We start from the raw sequence: 22,931 nt of genomic DNA on the forward strand, positions 1-22,931 counted from the left end.
TTCCAATGAGTCAGCTCTTCGCATCAGGAGGCCAAAGTACTGGGGCTTCAGCTTCAGCATCAGTCCTTCCAATGAATATTCAGGACTGATTTCCTTTAGGATTCACTAGTTTGATCTCCTTGCAGTCCAAGGGATTCTTAAGAGTCTTCTCCAACACCACAGTTCAAAAGCATCAATTCTTCAGTGCTCAGCTTTCTTTATTGTCCAACTCTCACACCCATACATGACTACTGGAAAAACCATAGCTTTGACTAAATGGACCTTTGTTGGCAAAGTAATGTCTCTGCTTTTTAATATGCTGTCTAGATTGGTCATAGCTTTTCTTCCAAGAAGCAAGCATCTTTTAATTTCATGGCTGCAATCACCATCTGCAGTGATTTTGGAGCCCCCAAAAAGAAAGTCTCTCACTGTTTTCATTGTTTCCCCTTCTATTTTCCATGAAGTGTTGGGACTGGATGCCATGATCTTAGTTTTTTGATTTGCTAGCATATTGAGTGCAGCACTCTCACAGCATCATCTTTTAGGATTTGAAATAGCTCAGCTGGAATTCTATCACCTCCACTAGATTTGTTCATAGTGATAAGTCCTAAGGCCCACTTGACTTCGCACTCCAGAATGTCTGGCTCTAGGTGAGTGATCACACTTACAGAAGAACTCTAAATAATCCCCACTCCAAGGGGTGAAGCTTGACCCTCCCTTCCACCCAAATGGCCTAGGCTTTATGACTCATTTCCAAATAATAGAATAGGGAAAAGAAAAACAGTAACTTTACCCTGGAGAAACCTGGCAAACACAGCAGTAACTAAATGACAAATGTTAATATCACAATAATGGCATGTGGTTATCATGTACTCTCAATATGATGAGATAAGAGGGGCATTTCGTCTCTCTGATCTTATTCCTGCAAACAACATGACTCCAGCCTACTTATGAGAAAGACATCAGACAAACTCAAATTGGAGGACATTCTACAGGACCCCTTGCTAATGCTACAAAGGACTGTCAAGGACATGTTTTTAAAAAAGAAAACACTGAGAAACGGTCACAAATCAGAGGAGACTTGACAACCAAATGCAATGTGCTTTCCTGGATTGAGTCCTGGAACCAAAAGAAGACCTTAATGGAAAAACAGATGAAATTCAAATAAAGTCTGGAGTTTAGTTAATTAAAAAAAAATTGATGGTCTGTAAAGTCTCTTCCAGCTGGTAGCTATAAGAATAGCATTTATTATCTAATTGCTTCATAACTGTGCTCATGTTGCTTATAAAGTGCCAAGAACACAAGAGGTAAGGGAACCATTAGAGCAGCATGGAAGGCTTTAATCAACTTTTTTTTTCTCTTCTAACTTCCTGTAGTTGTGTTTCAGTGATGTAGTGTGTGGTCAGGGCAAAGCAATTTTTGAGGCAATAAACTAGTGTTTTGGTGAAAGTCTCTTGTCTGTTACTTTCCTAAACCAGCAGTCACACTCTGCCCAAGTAAGAACAGCCTCGAATGAACCAGCAGGTTTCCATCTGTTTGCAACCACCAGTGTTTGAGTCTTCTAAGCTGCGCCATCACAAGGCAGCACACTAGGAAACTGTTGCTATGGTGATGGTCGCCGTGGCAGGGCTACCTTTGGCTCATTTGATTTTCCTGGACAGTTTCTTTGCCTAAAAAAAGTTTATGGAGCCCCAATGTGAAATCATGCTGGCTCTGATTCATGACATTTTCCCGAGACTTTATAATGTTTCTTTTTTCTAAATAAGCAATTTCAGGTCAGGTAAAAATGTGAGTAAATCATGCCTGACTCTTGTTCCAGATGTATCAATTTCTGTTCATTCCTTTTCCCCCCCTTTCATGGCTTTCAGGCAATAAAAATAAGCAATGCCTCCACTCTGGAACCTTTCTGAGTACGCAATATATAAACCGTATACTGTGCAGGGAGCAATATTTCCCTGCCTTGGTTATTACCAACCTTAGCATTTTCTCTGGCAATTATCTGAAACAGAGCAAAGACATGGAGTAATGATCTTGGCACACTCAAGACCCTGGGAGGATCAAAGGGGCTGATGTGACAGTTCATGAAACGAGGAGGAAGCAAACCATCCCCCACTGCCAACACTAACACAGCCCTGTGCTTGAGAGTCTGGGAGAACCCAGTTGCCAAGTGTCTGCCTGCATTTTCTTTGAGGCAGCCAGGCCCAGAGCAGGTCAGGAAAATTACGGCTTTTATCAAGCAGACAGTATGGCTCTCTTTGAGGATGGCCAAAGTCTCAGTCACTGCTGGTAACTGCAACACATGTGGTCTTTTCAAGAGAGGACAAGAGTATTTTCATTAACTGGGAGAGAAGGTGCCTGCATGAGACTTCATTTATTTAGAATATGAGGGCAAGGCAAAAAGAGGTGAGCTGTTTATAAAGAAATGAGTGAGGGCTCTGGAGACAGACTGCCTGGGTTTAATCTTGGCCCTTCCACATATCATTATGTAAAACTTGAGCAAATTCTCTGATTTCTCTGCCTCAGTTCTCCCAATCAGTAAAATGAAAATAACAATCATAGTATCCAAGTCACAGGATTGTCTTGGCAATTAATATACGTGAAATTCTTTAACGCTGTCTGGCACATGGTATCGCCTCAGTAAATGTTCATTGCTATCATTGTTTTTATCTTAATTATCATTATTCAGTAATGATAATTATAAATATAATCATAATTCAGGAAATAATCAGGTTTTATGATGTCCTGTAAGCTGTTTTTTCAGATTGTTTATACTCCAAATATTCACCAAGGGTTTAAAATGTACTAGGCATTGTGTTAAGCACTGTAGATAATTCAGAAACAAACAAGTCCAGCTCTTTGCTGTCAAGAATTTATATTCTGGTGGAAGAGATAAGGAAAGTGTGCACAAAAGATTATTCTACATGATGGAGCATTTTTCTGTCTGGTGTGGCACTGATTATAATGTACTTTGGGATTTCAGGAAAAGAAGTGACTAGACACTGGCCTGGTAAGTGGGATGGGGTACTTTTCATGGAGGAGGTAGCATTTGATCAGAACTTAAATTACGAGTAGAATTTTTTGTTTCATTGGTGGAAGTTGGCATGGCTGTGGGTATCAGGCAGGTGAGGGACAGAGTGGAAGGGACTCAAGGCAGATGAAATGACAGTGGGAAGATACTGAAGAGGTGTTTGAGAGATAGGAGTTGTTATTGTTTAGTTGCTAAGTCATGTCTGACTCTTTTGGGACACCATGGACTGTAGCCTACCAGGCTCCACTGTCCACAAGATTCTCCAGGCAAGAATACTGGAGTGGGTTGCCATTTCCTTCTCCAGGGTATCTTCCCAACCCAGGGATCAAACCCATATCTCCTGTGTCTCCTGCATTGGCAGGCAGATTCATTACCACTGAGCCACCTGGAAAGCCCAGAGGGCCATGAATAGACTTGACCAAAGGAGTTTGCATTTTTATTTCATAAATAAAATGGGCTTCTTTTGAAATAAATTGATAGTGCTGATAAATTTTGGATTAGAGGTGTGCTCTAGAAACTGATTCTGAAAGAATGTCCTGGCATAACACTAACCCTTTCCTACACGACACAGAAAGTTATATCCATCATTTATCACCGTTTCCACACATAAGTGTTTTTAATTAAAAATTTAACAACATAGCTTAACAAGACTTTAGCTCCTCAAAGATTATGTGTTATAAATTATATATTACAGAGTACTGTGACTAGAGGTTTTACAGAGCATGTTATAATTAATTTGTCATCTGAGATTCATGTTTAAGAAGTTTATTTTCCATAACTTCATGTGCTTTATTAATATAGTGTGGCACTTGGATCCATATAATGACATATACAGTATTTCTTTCACAACAGATTTGGTCAAAAGATCAATTTACTTCAACTATGTACATATATGAGAAGAAACATCAACAAAAATAGGTTTTTCAAATATTCCTTGAATTTAAATTCAAAACTTCACTCCAAACGTTAAGTCAAATAGAATATTTTGGAGAGGCACAAATGCATCTGTATTATCCTTTGGATACTAAGCAACTTAACTTGGGGATCCATTCTTTTCTGTTTTGAAAAGCCCTTACCGTATTTCCACTCTCCCTCTTTCCTTTTCTTTTTTTCCATCAATAAACTCCTCTCTGCTAGATACCATACCAGATGCTTCCATATCAGTTTCCATCAGTGTAGGTGTTTTTTTATTTGTTTGTTTGTTTTCCTATTAGGCTCCATGGTCAATGATGATGGAAAAGCCATAAATCAAGCACCATACCATTTGTTTCATAAATTTCTCTTACAAAACTGACTCTTTAATTAGAGAGGTACTACTGCAATTTTTTCAGAAAATTCTTCCAGACACTCTTTGAAGACCTTATAATCTGCCTTTTCATTGCACACAGACCCTCTATGGAGAGATTCTGGGTAACTGTGACATTTGAGGTCAATTAGAATTCTTAAGAAATGAATTCCGGTTGTGATTCCTGTACAACCTGAAGGTAAGCCAGTAACAACCTATCTGATCTTTGGTTACCTAAACTAGTATTTCATTAGTAATACTGTCTGCATGCTGCAGAATAATTAAGGCATGTATAAAGGCAAAATGTGGTCCACTGGACCTGACAAAACGTGGTCCACTGAAGAAGGTAATGGCAAACCACTCCAGTATTCTTGCCTTGAGAATCCTATGAATGGTATGAAAACGCAAAAATATGTGAGACCGGAAGATGAGCCCTCCCAGTTGGTAGGTGTCCAATACGCTACTGGAGAAGAGTGGAGAAATATCTCCAGAAAGAATGAAGAGACTGGGCCAAAGCAGAAATGATGCTTAGTTGTAGATGTGTCTGGTCATAAAACTAAAGTCTTATACTGTAAAGAGTGATATCATATAGGAATTTGGAATGTTAGGTCCATGAATCAAGGGAAATTTGACATGGTCAAGCAGGAGATGGCAAGAGTGAATATTGACATTTTAGGAATCAGTGAACTAAAATGGATGAGATTGGGTGAATTTAATTCAGATGACCATTATACTTACTACTGTGGGCAAGAATCCCTTAGAAGAAATGGAGTAGCCCTCTTAGTCAACAAAAGAGTCTGAAATGCAGTACTCTAGTGCAATGTCAACAATGACAGAATAATATCAGTTTGTTTCCAGGGCAAACCATTCAATATCACAGTAATCCAACTCTATGCCCAATCATTAATGCCTAAGAAGATGAAGTCAAGACAGTTCTATGAAGAGCTACAAGACCTTCTAGAACCAAAACCTAAAAAAAGATGTCCTTTTCATCATAAGGATTTGGAATGCAAAAGTAGGAAGTCAAGAGATACCTGGAGAAATAGGCAAACTTGGCCTTAGAGTACAAAATGAAGCAGGGCAAAGCCTTACAGTTTTGTCAAGAGAACTCCCTCTTCCAACAACACAAGAGATGACTGAGACAACATGGACAACAACAGATAGTCAATAGCAAAATCAGATTGATTATATTCTTTGCAGTCAATGATGGAGAAGCTCTAAACAGACAGCAAGAACAAGACAGCTGACTGTGGCTCAGATCATGAACTTTTTATTGCAAAATTCAGACAAATTGAAGATAGTAGGGAAAACCACTAGACCGTTTAGGTATGACCTAAATCAAATCCCTTATGATTACACACTGGAGGTGATGAATAGATTCAAGGGATTAGATCTGGTAGACAGAGTGCCTGAAGAGCTATGGACAGAGGTTCATAATATTGTACAGGAGGTGGTGACCAAAAGCATCCCAAAGAAAACGAAATTCAAGAAGGCAAAGCAGTTGTCTGAGGAAGCTTTATGGATAGCTGAGAAAAGAAGAGAAGTGAAAGGCAAAAGAGAAAGGAAAAGATATACCCAACTGAATACAGAGTTCCAGAGAATAGCAAACAGATATAAGAATGCCTTCTTAAGTGAACAATGCAAAGAAATAGAGCAAAACAACAGAAAGGGAAAGACTAGAGATCTCTTTAAGAAAATTGGAGATACCAAGGGAACATTTCTTGCAAGGATGGGCACAAAGAAGAAATGGCAAGAATCTAACAGAAGCAGAAGAGATAAGAAGAGGTGGCAAGAATACATAGAAGAACTATACAAAAAAGATCTTAATGACCTGGATAACCATGGTGGTGTGGCCACTCACCTAGAGTCAGACATCCTGGTGTATGAAGTGGGCCTTAGGAAGCATTACTATGAACAAAGCTACTGGAGGTGATGGAATTTCAGCTGGGCTATTTAAAACTCTAAAAGATGTTGCTGTGAAAGTGCTGCACTCAATATGCCAGCAAATCTGGAAAGCTCAGCAGTGGCCACAGGACTGGAAAAGGTCAGTTTACATTCCAATCTCAAAGAAAGACAATGCCAAAGAATGTTCAAACTACCCTACAATTGCACTCATTTTGCAAGCTAGCAAGGTCATGCTTGAAATCCCCCAAGTTAGGTTTCAGTAACATGTGAACCTAGAACTTCCAGATGTAAGAGCTGGATTTAGAAAAGGCAAGGAACCAGAGATCAAATTACCAGCATCCATTGGATCAGAGGGAAAGCAAGAAAATTCCAGAAAAACATCTACTTCTTCTTCATTGACTATACTAAAACCTTTGACTGTGTGGATCACAACAAACTGTGGAAAATTCTTGAAGAGATGGAAACACCAGACCACTTTACCTATCTCATGAGAAACCTGTGTGCAGGCCTAGAAGCAACCATTAGAACCAGATGTGGAACAATGGACTGGTTCAAAATTGGGAAAGGAGTATAACACGGCTGCATATTTTCACCCTTTGTATCTAACTTCTCTGCAGAGTATATCATGCAAAATAGTAGACTGGATGAATCATAAGTTGGAATCAAGATTGCCAGGAGAAATACCAATAACCTTAGATATGAAGATGATACCACCCTAATGACAGAAAGCAAAGAGGAACTAAAGAGCCTCTTGATGAGGGTGAAAGAGGAGAATGAAAAGCTGGCTTAAAACAACATTCAAAAAATGAAGATCGTGGCATCCGGTCCCATCACTTCATGGCAAACAGATGGGGGGAAAGTGGAAACAGTGAGAGATTAATAGATGGGGGGAAAAGTGGAAACAGTGAGAGATTTTATTTTCTTGGGCTCCAAAATCACTGCAGACAGTGACTGCAGCCATGAAATGAAGATGCTTGCTCTTTGAAAGAAAAGCTATAATAAACCTAGACAGAGTATTAAAAAGCAGAGACATCACTTTGCTGACAAAGGTCCATCTAGTCCATCTAGTCAAAGCTATGATTTTTCCATTAGTCATATACAGATGTGAGAGTTGGACCATTAGAAGGCTGAGCGCTGAAGAACTGATGCTTTTAAATTGTGGTATGAGAGAAGACTCAGGAGTCCCTTGGACAGCAAAGAGATCAAACCAGTCAATCCTAAAGGAGATCAACTCTGAATATTCACTGAAAGGACTGTGGCTGAAGCTAAAGCTCCAGTACTTTGGCCACCTAATGCAAAGAGCCGACTCATTGGAAAAGACCTTGGTGCTGGGAAACATTGAAGGTAGACAGAGAAGGGGGCTGGTGACAGAAGATGAGATGGTTGGATGGCATCATCAACTCAACAGACATGAGTTTGACCAAACTCCAGGAGATACTGAAGGATAGGAAAGTCTGGTGTGCTGCAGTCCATGGGGTCACAAAGAGTCAGACACAACCTAACAACTGAACAACAATATGAACAAAGCATTTTGAGCCCCTTCAATAAAAAGAATTAAATGAATTATTAAATAAAAATAACAGAAATGGCAATAAAGCCAAGGTAAAAGAAAATTGTGCTGAATGAATTCAGTTCTTCCTCCACAGAGCTTTTCTACATCCTTAAAGAAGCTAAGACTGAATAATATTTTAAAATGAAAAACTGAATGACTGACATGTAGTCCATTAAGCAAGAGTAAAACAATTCTGTGCATCTAATTTATCAATTACAAAGAGCCTTTCATAACAAAATAATTCCTAAAACTATCTAGAGATAATGTGGTAATAGTTAAGAGAACACTGACCTCCATATACAGCTATGGGATGTTGAACTTCTTTGACCTCAGTTTCCACATGTACAAAACAAGGAAGTCAGATTCCAAGATCTATAAAATTCTTTCCAATACAAAGTCTAAGACTCTTGAAACCTCTTAATGATAACCTTCAGCATAAATTTCCAACCACTAATTTGAAAGTTTTTAGCATTTAAAATAGTCATAATTTTGCTGCTCTTCTGCTCTAGCCCACTTCAAAACTCCTACCTTTTGATGAGTTAGCCAGAGAACATAATGTTTTCTCAGAGCTCTTTGTTCTGAGTAAGATTATGCTCCAGTTAGACTTCCTCTGGTTTACTTATTCCACATTTTACAAAAATTTGGCATCCAACTACTCAATGAAACACTGCACCACAGATGAAACCTCCAGATCATTTATTACCTAGAGTCCTCTCAAATTTGTTCCCAGAGTATGAGAATCTGAGAGCAGCTGAACGAACACTTCTAAACCTGAACCCTTCTCTCCAGAGGCAGCTGAACTAAGTGTGTGAGTCTGGTCATCTTGTATGTCATCAGAGTAGTATACAGCCAGGGCCAAGTATATTACAGTTCTCAAATATCACCACCACTTGTAGTTAGGTGATATCAGGTTGCAATGAACAAAGGAGGTTGAGTAACTATAGTCTTTTTCATAGGATTGTTGTAAGGTTTTAAGATAATGTATGTAAATCTTATGATATAGGGAAGGTAAATAGTAGCTGGTGGTTGTTATCAAGGAATACCTAGGTTTACTGGGCTCAACTTTCATCACACCCATTCCTCACTCTAAGGCCTTGCCAAAAAGAAACCTGCAGTTCCTCACAATTATTTCACTTTCTTTGTGTGTGTGTGTGTGTGTGCGTGTGTGTGTAATAAAGTTTTATTAAAGTATAGAAGAGATAGAGAAAGCTTCTGACATAGACATCAGAAGGGGGCAGAAAGAATTCCCCCTGCTAGTCTTTAGCCGGATGTTGAAGTTTTCCTGGTGGCTCAGACAGTAAAGCATCTGCCTGCAATGCAGGAGACCTGGGTTTGATCCCTGGGTTGGGAGATCCCCTGGAGAAGGAAATGGCAACCCATTCCAGTACCCTTGCCTGGAAAATCCCATGGACGGAGTAGCCTGGTAGGCTACAGTCCATGGGGTTGCAAAGAGTCACACGGGACTGAGCGACTTCTCTCTCTATATATAGGTACTAGCAGTCTGCTAATTAGAGTCTGCTAATTTGAGACATTAGCAGAGACTGGCACCAGGCCACTCACCCACAACACGCATTTTGAGATAACATTGACACAAGGCAAGTTGTCCTGGGCCATGTAATGATTGACATGAATCTTGAAGAAAGGCAGGTTTCCAAGCAAATATAGTCTCATTAACATAGCTTAAGAGAACATTTGCGTGAGTAAAACATGCTGGTTTGACAAGTCCACTTTCTATTGCTGCTGGGCCCATTGTATATGCTGCTCCCTTTGCCTGTTCCAACACCCCCCCTACCATTTCCTTTAATCAATTACCTCCTATTCAACATTTTAAATTTCAAAATGTATTCGTGAATGAACAAATACTTAATGAGCACCCACTGTGTCTGAGGCACTAACTTTGATGCTGTACCTATGCGAGGGAACAAACCAGATCCAAACCCAACATGTGTTTCCCTAATGTGTCTTGTAATTACCAACATACTCTTCTTTATCCCTGCTGGACTGTTCCTTAGAGGTGAGGACCATGCCTTTCATAAAACATAGTATCTTTTGCTATTTTCAACAATATGGATGGAGATGGAGGGTATTATGCTAAATGAAATAAATCAGACAAAGACAAAGATTGTATGATATCATTTATATGTGGAATCTAAAAAATACAACCAAATAGTGAAAATAGCAAACAGAAATGGACTCACAGACATGCAGAACAAACTAGTGGTTACCAGTGGGGTGAGGGCAGGGGAGGGGCAAGACAGGAATAGGAGATTAAGAGGTACATACTGTTATGTACAAAATAAGCTACAAGTATATATCATACAACATGGGGAATATAGCCAATATCATATAATAACTATAAGTGGAATATAACCTTTAAACATTGTGACTCACTATAGTTTACATCTGTAACTTACATAACATTGTACATTAACTATACTTCCTTAAAGAGAAAAACAACACAATACTAAACAAATGTCTTGTGTAAAGTAGGTGCTCAATATTGAACAAATAAATTAATGAGCAAATGAAAATTAAGAAGGACTGAGAACAACTGGAAATAAGAAAAGGACAAAACTTTAGTCACATTGTCAGCAGCATGAGGAGAAGAGATTTTTCAGTCCCTGCTCAACCGAACTCTGAAAACTTTCTGCTAGTTGCTAAGGACCTTATTCTCAAAAATCACAGCTCTCTCAAAGGAGGACTGTACCTCTGTTTGATTCCAATCAAACGTTTAAGTTTCCCCTGAAGTTTCACTTTTTTCCCAAAGGAAAAATCATTAAGATGTTTGTCATGAAGCTAATAGGGCAGCAGAGAAAAAAGAATGGAACTTTCCAAAGGAGCTGAGGTGTACATTGACTTACAAAAATGGTTTTGAAGAGATCAGTGAAAAGGGTGACAACTTGTGAAAGAAGAGCATGAAAAGTATCTAATGCATAGAGAAGAAAAGTTAAAAAGCAGGAAGAAAAAAGTTGTTAAGAAAAAAGCACTATGGAGGAAAGATATTAACAGTTAAAGACCATGAAAACAGCAGAAACAATATAAGTGTACAGTAAATATGAGATGGTTGGATGGCATCACCGATTCGATTGACATGAGTTTGAGCAAGCTCCAGGAGTTGGTGATGGACAGGGAAGCCTGGCATGCTACAGTCCATGGGGTCACAAAAAGTTGGACACAACTGTGTGATGAACTGAACTGAACTGATACAGTAAATATAATTATTCCAAGTTACTCATGAAATTGCTATATTTGATTTACTCAACAGCTCTGTAAGTTCTGTAGTGTGTGTGTGTGCTAAGTCGCTTCAGTCATATCTGACTCTTTGTGACCCCATGGGCTGTAGCCTGCCAGGCTTCTCTGTCCATGGGATTCTCCAGGTAAGAATACTGGAGTGGGTAGCTATTCCCTTCTCCGGGGGTAAGTTCTGTTAGGGAGGTTGTTATTCTTCTCATTTCATAAATAAGGAAACTAGGACTCAGAGACTTGCCTGAAAATTACATAGCCAGTAATCAAAGTTTTCAGATTTATGGCTTAAGAATTTTCCCACAAAAAGGGGAAAGATAAGATCAAAAATCAAACAGTAAAGAGCAAGTAGTGCCCCATAAATGCTTGTTGACTGAATGGGAAACAGATATAGCACAGAAAACAGAGAGTGGAGACACAAATATCAACTTCAACGGAGACTGTTGCCCAGGAATCACAAAACATTTGTAAGACTTTGGCTCCTGACACCCACAGTTATCAGTGTGATGTAACTAAGTGGAAGAAATTACTATTTCAAATTTATAAATTAAGAGATTAATGAACAGTAAGTCAATAACTTAAGAAGAGTATCCATCGGGGTCCCAGTGGGAAACAGATGACATACTCAAAGGGTGAAAAGCATTTAATGAAGGGACTAGTTACAGAGATGGAGGCTGGAAGAATAACTCATAGACTGATCATAGAGGGAAGTGATTTATAGCCTAGGCCTGAAGGGCAAGGAGGGGGAGCATGGACCCCATTGAGGGCTGTGGCCACACGAGAGGGTTGCTTGATGGGACCTGAATTCTTTGGGTCTCTGACAGGAGAATGCAGCCATTGTAGTGATGGCAGGGAGAGGAAGGTGGAGCCAAACACCTTCTTCTTCAAAAATAGAAAACCAAAAAATAAGAACAAGAATAAAGGGAAGAAAAGAGGAACTGTACTACTTCCACAGGATGTGAAAGAAAGAGAAAAAGGTGTGTAAGTTTAGGAAATGGAATATATATATATATATACACACATATATGTAATATAAATGCATGCTACATTACTTCAGTGTCCAGCTCTTTGTGACCCTATGGACCATAGCCCACCAGACTTCTGTCCATGAGGTTCTCCTAGAAGGAATACTGGAGTGGATTGCCATGGCTTCCTCAAGGGGACTTTTCCAACCCAAGGATCGAACCCATGTCTCTTATGTCCCCTGCTTTGGCAGGTGGGTTCTTTACCACTAGCACCACCTGGGAAGCCTATTATATATTAAAGTATATATAAATGTTATATATATATACATACATACACATATGCATATATGGTTTATTTTTTAAATTTTTATCCACTCGGTCTCTAACAATACAATGAACCTGTTATGGCAGGTGTTTAAAACTCCTGAGGTTAATATGACAATAGTACAAAACTCCTGCTCCAGAGAAAATCACATTCTGCTGGGGAAGAAGACATGCAAGTGGACAACATGAGCATAAATAATAATAACACCAGCAAAACAATACAGTATGTTATAAAAGAAGTACATACATAACTTCATGGTGGAAAGAGCAAGCGCAACTCTGCTGGGGGAAGGGGGAAATGATGGTTGTAGAGCTGCTTGTGAATGGGGCAACTTCCAAGCTGCAATTTTTTTAAAACTTACACATATACAGTTTTTATTTAAAAAAGAAAAGAAGGGATCCATGGCCAGACTGAGCCTAGACTGGGCCATCCCATTTCACAGGCGGAAGAACTTAGCAGCATTTTTGAAAGCACGCAAATGAAATGAAAGAATTCCAAGAGAATAGTCTGCACACAGGGACAGAACCAAAATGGGCCTGATGACTTGGGGAGCTGAAATAACTCAGCAAGGCTTGAGTTCATATGTGTGGTTTCATGCTAGGTATTCAACAGGTGGTGGCAAGTCATTGGAGGTTTTAAAGCAAGAAAGTGCTATGGTTAGACATATAGACTAGAAAGACCATTATTGAACAATTGCTTCCAGTTTAGAGAATGGAAAGGAAGTAATGAAATGAGAAAAAAGAACAATCGGGCCTAAGTTTATTTTCACTAAATTTCTGTTTTTCATTGGTCATGATTTTGCAGGTTTATTATATGTGCTTGAAAGGCCATTTTGATGTAAGGAGAAGGGAAGGACTTCCCAGATGGTGCTAGTGGTAAAGAGCTTGCCTGCCAGTGCAGGAGACATAAGAGGTGGGGTTTGACCCCTGAGTGGGGAAGATCCCCTGGAGGAGGGCATGGAAACCCTCTCTGGTATACTGGCCTGAAGAATCCCATGGAGAGAGGAGTCTGGAGGGCTATAGTCCATAGGTTCGCACAGAGTCAGACATGACTGAAACGACTTAGTATGCATGCACTGAAGGAGAAGAGAAAGTGAAAGATGGAATTTATTTTCACGATGGTGTCCTTGGCTTGCTGACATCTTGGAGCAGTACTGTAGGTAAAGGAGATCTCCGGCTCGTGCATTGACCTGGGTAGGACCTTAACACTTAAGAATTTCCCTTCTGTTTCCCTTCTGAATGTGACCAACTCACCACCAGCCAGTCACTGAAAGAGAAACGGGGAGGAAGCTTCATCCTCTAGCCAATACACCATTGGCCACAATGAGAAATGGAGCTGAGAACTGGAGAAGCAAACCAGAGCCCTCTACTTCTCTCCATTATTCCCAACAACAGATGGACAAAAAGCAAACCTTCACCTCCTGTGGTCGGTGCTCATGTTCATCTAGGAACTTCATTCTCAGTAGCTACAGATTTTCCTCATCTTTCATCTTAACTTAACATTGACGCTGGGTTCTATTGCCTTTCACGAGAAAGGTCTTGGGAGATTGTAAACCTATGTGGTTGGGAAAAGAATGTTCTGCACTAAATGCGGAAGAGAGGAGCTGCAGATTTCCAACTTTCACAGCTTGTCTGCTTGTGGAAACTTTGCTGCAACGTACTCTTGAAATCGTTTGGGTGGGCCTTGTTTCTGAGGAAATAAAGAGGCCCCAGAACCTCCCAAGTGAGTGAAAGAATGATTTCCAGATAGTCAAGTGGAGCCGCCTCTGGCTACATGAGCTGGATGTGCTTGGCAGTCTTTCCCTGTGGCTGGCCAGTATCCTGAGGTTAGCAAAGCAGAAGACAAATCTTTGGGGAGCTGAAAGACATGTGCACGTGCCAGCATTTTTGACAAATGCTCAGTTAATTGTTTTCTATGATTCTTCTCTTGAGACACAGACTATGTATAGCAGGCACTAAGCACAACCCCCTCCCACTCTCCTACACCCCAGGGGAAGCTTCATAATTACACACATTTGGGCCAAGTGTCTACCCCACAGGAAATGGACAGATTGCCCTTGCAAATGAAAGAATGACGCAGGGCATGGGAAAGCAGAGAAATGAAAGAAGATCAGCTCACATAAGGAAAGCCAGAGAGTTTCTATACCAACATGAGAAACTTGGGGTTTCTTGTATAGATACCTAGGCAATACTGGTCAGAAGAGGCTTGGGTAAATTGAGGAGAAATTTGGATCGTTCCATAACTGATAAATCATTCCGTACTTGGAAACCTCAGCATTCCAGGATGGAATTCAATTTGGGATTAGTTCCTGGAAATTGTGGCATGTACAGTGGGTTCAAAAACAAATTATGCATATGTAGAGGTGAAATGGGACTTACACTGTAAAATCCATGAATTTCATGACTGCTTTCTTTCAGATCTAGCCGTTTTGCAATTTTGCCTCTTTTTTCACCTAGCGGGTTCTCTGGTTATGTGTTCATCTCTTGCCATTTGTTCATCAAATATTTATAGTTATGCACAGAGTAGGATGCCTACCACTCTGCTCATGTTAAATTAGAAAGTTGAATCCCCTCTGAACAATGTTCTGATCCATGCTAATTGGATCAGAACCTTGCCTATCACATAGCAGTGCTGCTTACTCAAGCAATAGACTGGAATGGTTAAAGAGCCCCATTCTACTCCTGACATTGCTCTAGAGATTGGCTTCAGGGAAAGATAACTCAATTTTGATTTATTTTTGCCAAAGGTTTTGAATCAAGAAATTTATGCATTGGACTGCCCTGGTGGCTCAGATGGTAAACACTCCACGAGCAATGCTAGGAGACCCGGGTTCGATCTCTGGGTCAGGATGATCCCCTGGAAAAGGAAATGGCCACCCACTCCAGTATTTTTGCCTAGAGAATTTCATGGACAGAGGAGCATGGCAGGCTACAGTCCATGAGGTCATAAAGAAAATTCAACTTTTCTCTATGATATCATTAAGATACTTTTTTGTTGCTTCCATTAAAGGTCGAGTTTATGAACCATAACAACAGTAACATGCTAAACCGATTTCACAACAAAATCTGGAATCTAAGTTTCAATAAGGAAAGTAAATTTTTGAGTTACTGATTTAAAGATTAGTTATTTTTTGTCTTTGAATACAAAACTCTCAAAGAAAATGGAAACTTTCTCGAAAAGAAGTTGAGTATAAAAGGTGTTGAAATCACAAAGGTGAGAGAGAAAAGAAGTTGGCTAATGACTGTGAACATCTAGAGAAATCTGTAAATAAACTTGAACACAATGTTAACTGAGCAAACTAGAATGCAAGAGAAAGCATCAACAATAAAAAAAAAACTAATCAAAACTTTTGTCATCAAGAAATAAATGTTAGACAAGAATTAATATTGGTGAATTCAGATTTAAAAATTTGACCAAGGCACTCAGTATAAGAGGCAGAATAAAATGAAATAAAGACAAAGAAAAGAGTCTGTAAACAAGGGGAAAAGAGGAGACAAGTTGGACTGACTTTTCCTTTACAAAAAATAAAAGAAAATAAAAGATAAAGAATTCATCTTGAGCAATCATATTGACTTCCACTAGGGGAAAAAAGTGTATTGTTTTAGTTTGTTTTATTAACCAGGAGACAGTTGGGTCTGTCTGAGACAGAAATAATAACTATAAAGTTTTACCGAATTAAAGATCCCACTGCAGTTCTGAAACGAGTACAAGACTTTGCATACAGAGTGTACTTAAGAAGCAGTAGTAAAACATTCTGGTATGATTTGTTTGCGGAAAAGAAAAGAGGGAAAAAAAACCCTCAATGAAGCCTCTTTCAGACATGTGTCATGGGCTTTTTGTCACTGAACTCTTCCATATTAACAAACTAAATTGTTCTTCCTTTCATTCCTTTGGCCACAGGCAGACGAAATTCACCAAAGTCTCTACCACAGACATTCTCAGATGGTGCTAATAAAAAGAAGAAACCCACACTAGAATTGGTGGTCCACATTGTGAGAGTCACTAAATATCATCACAAAGCAATCATTATCCTAGAGCGTGCTTGGTGGCTCAGCATTCTGAAATGCAAGTGTCAAGAACATACAGTTTCAATGATGTTGCTAATGCGAGCTCATGTTTTGTGTTGGGTGGTCTTCTGTGCTGCCTGGTGGTCTTGTTTTGCCGGCTATGACAACACTAATGATTTCATGTAGTCCCCAATCCCACACAGTATTCACTTGTCTCTCTTTAGTAATGCATGACAAGTCATAAAAGACAGACTACCCAGAAATGACACTGCGATTATTCCAGACATCTTCTCTCCTGGTGGTGACAGTTCCAAATCAAGTTGGCTCAGTATTTAAGTCAAAGCATTTTTCTAAGTGGCAATTCAAAATGCAGCCTTAGATCTGGAAAATCAAACCGGGCTCCTCTTGCCTCTTCCATCATTGCTTGTAATAAATATTCAACTGTTGGACCACAGCTAGAAACTTATGACAGATGATACAGAATAGATTCCAACTCTCTTTTTTCCAGATGCAAAGAACTCATCTTTTGGTTAGAGAGACTTCACTACCTTTTAATAAGCATAAGCAGATCGTTTTACAGACTTTCTTGCCACAGTCATTTAGGGTTTATTTCCCAAGGTCTCACAAAGAGAAGAAAGAGAAGGTTCATAGCTGCAAAGGATATCAATATAACCTCTGTTCAGAGGGTTAGAGAGTCACATATCCCAGAATTAATCCAGGCAGCTAGCCCACTTTAGGGGCTTCCCAAGTGGTGCCAGTGGTAAAGAACCTGCCTGCCAAAGCAGGAGACATAAGAGACGCGGATTCAATCCGTGGGTCGGAAATATCCCCTGAAGGAGGGAGTGGCAACCCACTCTAGTATTCTTGCCTGGAGAATCCCATGGAGAGAGGAGTCTGCTGGGATATAGTCCACGGAGTCACAAAGAGTCGGACACGACTGAAGCGACTTAGCACACACGCGCATACTACTTTTAACTCTAAAACCAGTATTGAAACATTCTTCATAATAAACTGACCCATGACTCTGTACTCACCGGACTAAGACCAAGAATTTAATCTCAATAGAATTTTTGGAGTCATAAATTGGGCTGGGTTTGGAGATTCAGTTTTAGTCCCCACAAACCACCCATCCTGAAGTAATTTTCTTGCAAACTCCTTCAGTATTCACTGCCTCTACCATTCACTGGCTATCTTACATTTGGCCTTGTGGTTAAATTTTCACAGTCATTCCTCTTTGTCTATTTCTTATCCTACACTGTGTGTGTGCTAAGTCACTTCAGTTATGTCCAACTCTTTGAGACCCCATGGACTATAGCCCACTAGACTCCTCTGTCCGTAGGATTCTCCAGGCAAGAAGAACTGGAGCGGGTAGCCATTCCTTTCTCCAGGGGTCTTCCCAATCCAGGGATTGAACCTGTGTCTCTTACATTTCCTACAGTGGCAAGGGAGTTCTTTACCACTAGAACCACCTGGGAAGACCCATCCTACATTATACTGCTGTTCAGTTGCTCAGTCATGTCCGACTTTTTGCGACATCATGGACTGCAGCACGCCTTGCCTCCCTGTCCTTCACTATCTCCTGGAGTTTGCTCAAACCCATGTCCATTGAGTTGATAATGCCATCCAACCATCTCAACCTCTGTTGCCTCCATCTCCTCACACTCTCAATCCTACCTACACTGTAAGTTTCTTGAAATCAGATACCAGAAATATTTATCTTCATATACCCAACCACAGGACTGGAAAAGGTTAGTTTTCATTCCAATCCCAAAGAATGTTCAAACTACTGCACAATTGCACTTATCTCACACACTAGCAAAGTAATGCTTAAAATTCTCCAAGCCAGGCTTCAACAATACGTGAACCATGAACTTCCAGATGTAAAAGCTGGATTTAAAAAAGGCAGCAGAACCGGAGATCAAATTGCCAACATCCATTGGATTATAGAAAAAGCAAGAGAATTCCAGAAAAATATCTACTTCTGCTTTATTGATTACACCAAAGCCTTTGACTGGGTATATCAGAACAAACTGTGGAAAACTCTACATGAGATGGGAATATCAGACCATCTTTCCTGCTTCCTGAGAAATTTGTCTGTAAGTCGAGAAGCAACAGTTAGAACTGGACATGGAACGATAGACTGGTTCCAAATTGGGAAAGGAGTAAGTCAAAGCTGTATATTGTTACCCTGCTTATTTAACTTATATGCAGAGTGCATCATGAGAAATGCTGGGCTGGATGAATCACAAGCTGGAATCAAGATTGCCAGGAGAAATAACAATAACCTCAGATACGCAGATGACACCACCCTTATGGCAGAAAGTGAAGAGGAACTAAAGAGCCTCTTGATGAAAGTGAAAGAGGAGAGTGAAAAAGTTGGCTTAAAACTCAACATTCAAAAAACTAAGATCATGGCATCCGGTCCCATCACTTCATGGGAAATAGATGGGGAAACAGTGGAAACAGTGACAGACTTTATTTTGGGGAGCTCCAAGATCGCTGCAGATGGTGACTGCAGCCATGAAATTAAAAGACGTTTGCTCCTTGGAAGAAAAGTTATGACCAACCTAGACAGCATATTAAAAAGCAGAGACATTACTTTGCCAACAAAGGTACATCTAGTCATAGTCCATCCAGTCCATAGTCTAGTCTATGGTTTTTCCAGTAGTCATGTGTGCGTGTGAGAGTTGGACAATAAAGAAAGCTGAGCTCCAAAGAAATGATGCTTTTGAACTGTGGAGTTGGAGAATACTCTTGAGAGTCCCTTGGACTGCAAGGAGATCCAACCAGTCCATCCTAAAGGAAATCAGTCCTGAATATTCATTGGAGGGACTGATGCTGAAGCTGAAACTCCAATACTTTGGCCACCTGATGCAAAGAACTGACTCACTGGAAAAGACCCGTATGCTGGGAAAGATTGAAGGCGGGAGGAGAAGGGGACGACAGAGTATGAGATGGTTGGATGGCATCACCAACTCAATGGACATGAGTTTGAGCAGGCTCCAGGAGTTGGTGATGACAAGGAGGCCTGGTGTGCTGCAGTTCATGGGGTTGCAAAGAGTCAGACACGACTGAGTGACTAAACTGAACTGACCCAGTGCCTAGCTCTGTGCCTGGTATATAATAAAGGATCCATACATTTTTCAGTGAGTAGATAAAATTTGGCCGTGTGGGATTGAAGAAAGTGATTACAAAGATGAATTGCTTAGTCCCTTTCCTTGGGGTCTTTCTGTCTTATTACATGGGTAGATACAGAGTGAATGCTCAATAAATGCCAGCTGGTTAGTCAATTCTCAGTTACTTTTCTCTAAGTGGAAAAATAGCTTACCAAAATGAATGTATTCCAGCAAAGCCCAAGCATTGTTTTATTTTACTCTTTCTGGTGTTATGAAACCTTTCCTCTTCTCACTCAGGACTCCAAGTAACTGAGAACAAGAATGAATCTAAGCATAGGAACTGTTTACCACACCAACTATAATATCTGAAGCCAAAACTTGGATGTACGTTCTTATACCAGGAGAGGATATTTGAAAATACAACCAGCATACAATCATCCAAAATGTTTGGTTTTTAGTACTTCTTAAACAGGATGTAGATGGGCACCAGGCTAGGCAGCTGAAGTTTGACCCCTATGGACAGGTACTCCAAAACAGGAGGAGCAAGAGAGGAGCTGAGCCCTATGCAGATATAGGATACAGACTACATATTCTTCATTCTTGAGATCAAGGAGACCTTCCCAACTATATGCACGGAGAGGCTCCTTCAAGATCAAAAAGGAGTAATGTCAGCCTACCTACAAGCCTCTTTGCTAGAGTCCATCTTGGCTACAAGATGCATGCACACACATGGGAGGATCCTTAGATAAACCAAATGTGGACTCAGTACCAAGCAAAGCAAGATGACTGGCCAAAGGAAACCCAGAAGAAATGCCCCATATAAGTGATTCAAAGTATCACGAGGGTGCAGCTCCCTCTCTGAGCCCTCCCTGTGTTTATCCACATGTCTATCCACATGTACCCGTTTCCTCTTAATAAACACTTCACTTGTTGTACTACTTTCTTCTTCTTTGTGGAAATTCCTGCAAAGCCAAAGGGCCCGGGACTTGTCACTGGCCATTAGTCTAGTGGCTAGGATTCAGCTTTCTCACTGCCATGACCTGATTTCAATCTCTGGCTGGGAAACAAAATCCTGCTTCAAGTAACTGCAGGCAAAGGCCACCTGAGATCATTACTGATAACCAAAAAAAAAAAAAAGGATACTTATTATTCATTAAGAATTTCCAGTTGGACCTTCACAATAGTATGAGAAAATAAATATGAGCCTACTTTGAAACTGTATAAACACACAATGCAAAGATTAGGGCTATAAACAGAATTTGTATTTCTGCATTAAAAATACTTTAATTTGTGAGTGTACACATGAGGAAATGATTTGAGGGCCTTTACTAATTTACATACATTCTTCATTGTGTAGCTTAAAACATGAGCTCTAATGTGAAGCCAAAGCCAAAAAATACTAGAGAGGGAAATAAAGAAGATGGCAGAAGACTAGGATGTTGTAAGAGTGAAGGGATGCAAGAGGATGAAGGAGGCAATACGCACGTATACAACCTGAGAGAGAAAATTGGAAACTTAACATCTATTCAACAGATTCATAACTGTGACTGAGGTGCCAGGCACAGAGCTAAGAACTGTAGAAGACACCAGGATAATAGAATCCAGCTTGATGTGGGAGAACTCACAATCTAGGGGCACTGTTGGTAGGGCATGGGCAGAGAGAAAAAAAGGACAGCTACTCATATAAATATAATAGAAAGCAGAAGTGATCATTGCCAGAGGAGAGGTTCACATAAAGCACTGTGGGAGTTTAGTGAAAGGAAATCTCTCTTCACTGAAGGATGCTTTAGGGTAATTTTATAAAGGAGAGGATGTTTAATCTCAGCCTGAGATAGAAGAAATTCAGGAAGTACAAAAGGGAGAAATGGCACTCTACATGGAATTAACTATGTGAAAAAAACATAAAAGCAGGCAGTCTATTAGATCCATTTAATTAGTATCAAGTGTTCCATTTTGTCTAAGGTTTAAGGTAAGCATAGGGACATAGTGAGAAATGGGATTGATAAGGTGAATTGTGGCTGGATTAAAGATAGCGTTGAACAGCAATCAAAGGGATTTGGAATTTTTTCAACAGTTTTTGGGAGCCAGTCAAGGTCTGATGAAATCCAACCGGTATTTTCAAAAGCTCATCAGAAGGATATTCTATTTCTACGATCTGTGTCACTAACTTGGTGGATCAACAAAAACCCTCCTGGGCTCTTTAAAACACAGGGAAAATTTTAAAAATAATTTTAATTTATATGTATAAATATAACTGGATCACTTTACCATATAGCCATTAAGAAGACTTTGGCTTTTCCAGTGAGTGACATGTGAAGCCATTGAGGGTTCAAGGTCTAGGATTGACAGGATCTGACTTGCATTTTAAAAGCATCAGCTGGCTGCTATACTGAGAACAGACTTTAGGGAGTCAAGCATTTTCAGAGGCAATTACACTAATCCAAGTGAGGTAAGACCATGTCTGGGCACAGATTAGTAGTAATAGGAGTAGCGAGAAGTGGTCTGATTCTAGATGCATTTGTTAGCAGGGCCAACAGAATTTTAAGGTGAATAAAATATGGAATGAGAGAAGAGAGGACTCAAGAAGGACTCAATATCATTGATCTGAGTAGCCAAAAACTCAGGTGAAGAAGGTAACATATGGAGCAGGTTTCAGAATTCAATTTTGTACGTATTATGTACATATGGAAATGATACATACGCATTTAAAATTCAAGACAGAGGGCTAGAGATATAAATTTGGGAATCTAATATAATGATGGTATTTAAAAATACATAACTGGGTAAGTTCACCAAGGGAATGAATGTTGATAGAAAGGAGAATCTGAGCTGTTACAACATTAATAATTCTGGTAAAAGAGGAGGAACCACCAAGAGAGATTGAGAGAGCATAACCAGGAAGGCAGGAGGAAAAACTAGAGAGTATGTGTTCTGGAAGCCACGTGAGTAGAGGGTACCAAGGAAGAGGATCATCAATGGCATCAGATGTTGTGCTCTGAGCACTGAGAATGACCGTTGGATTTATCATCAAGGTTGTGAGTGACCCTGACCAGAATAATTTCAGTGGACTGGCAAAAGCAAAAACCTGAATGTTCAGTTGCTGAGCCATGTCTGACTCTTTGCAGCCCCATGGATTGTAGCCTGCCAGACTCCTCTGTCCTTGAAATTTTCCAGCAAGAATACGGGAGTCAACTGTCATTTCCTTCTCCAGGGGATCATCTCGACCCAGGGATCAAACCTGCATCTACTGTGTCTCCTGCATGGACAGGCAGATTCTTTACCAATAGCACCTCCTGGGAAGCCTCCCAAACCTGAATGGAGTGGAGTTAAGAGAATGGGAGGGGGAAAACTGGAGACTACAAGTATACACAATTCTTTTGAGAAGATTTTCTGCAAAGGGGAGCAAGAAATGAGACACTAATAGTAGAAAGAAGTACAAGCAGGCGCTACTCTTCCTTGTGGTGCACAGGCTTCTCACTGAAGTGGCTTCTCTTGCTGTGGAGCACAGGCTCTAGTTGCACAGGCT

At 40.1% G+C, this 22,931-nt stretch overlaps 1 long non-coding RNA gene across 1 annotated transcript; it reads left to right on the plus strand.

The window, feature by feature from the left end:
- The first annotated feature begins 4,442 nt into the window (after nucleotides 1–4,442).
- LOC145504550 (uncharacterized) lies at nucleotides 4,443–20,340 on the plus strand. Its single transcript, XR_014052293.1, has 2 exons — nucleotides 4,443–4,491; nucleotides 16,183–20,340. It is a non-coding gene; the product is annotated as an uncharacterized LOC145504550 (long non-coding RNA).
- The last annotated feature ends 2,591 nt before the right edge of the window (nucleotides 20,341–22,931 follow it).

The sequence above is a fragment of the Giraffa tippelskirchi genome, chromosome 5 (genome assembly GCF_054371585.1).
Source record: "Giraffa tippelskirchi isolate mGirTip1 chromosome 5, T2T-mGirTip1v1.2.pri, whole genome shotgun sequence".
Lineage (NCBI taxonomy): Eukaryota > Metazoa > Chordata > Mammalia > Artiodactyla > Giraffidae > Giraffa > Giraffa tippelskirchi.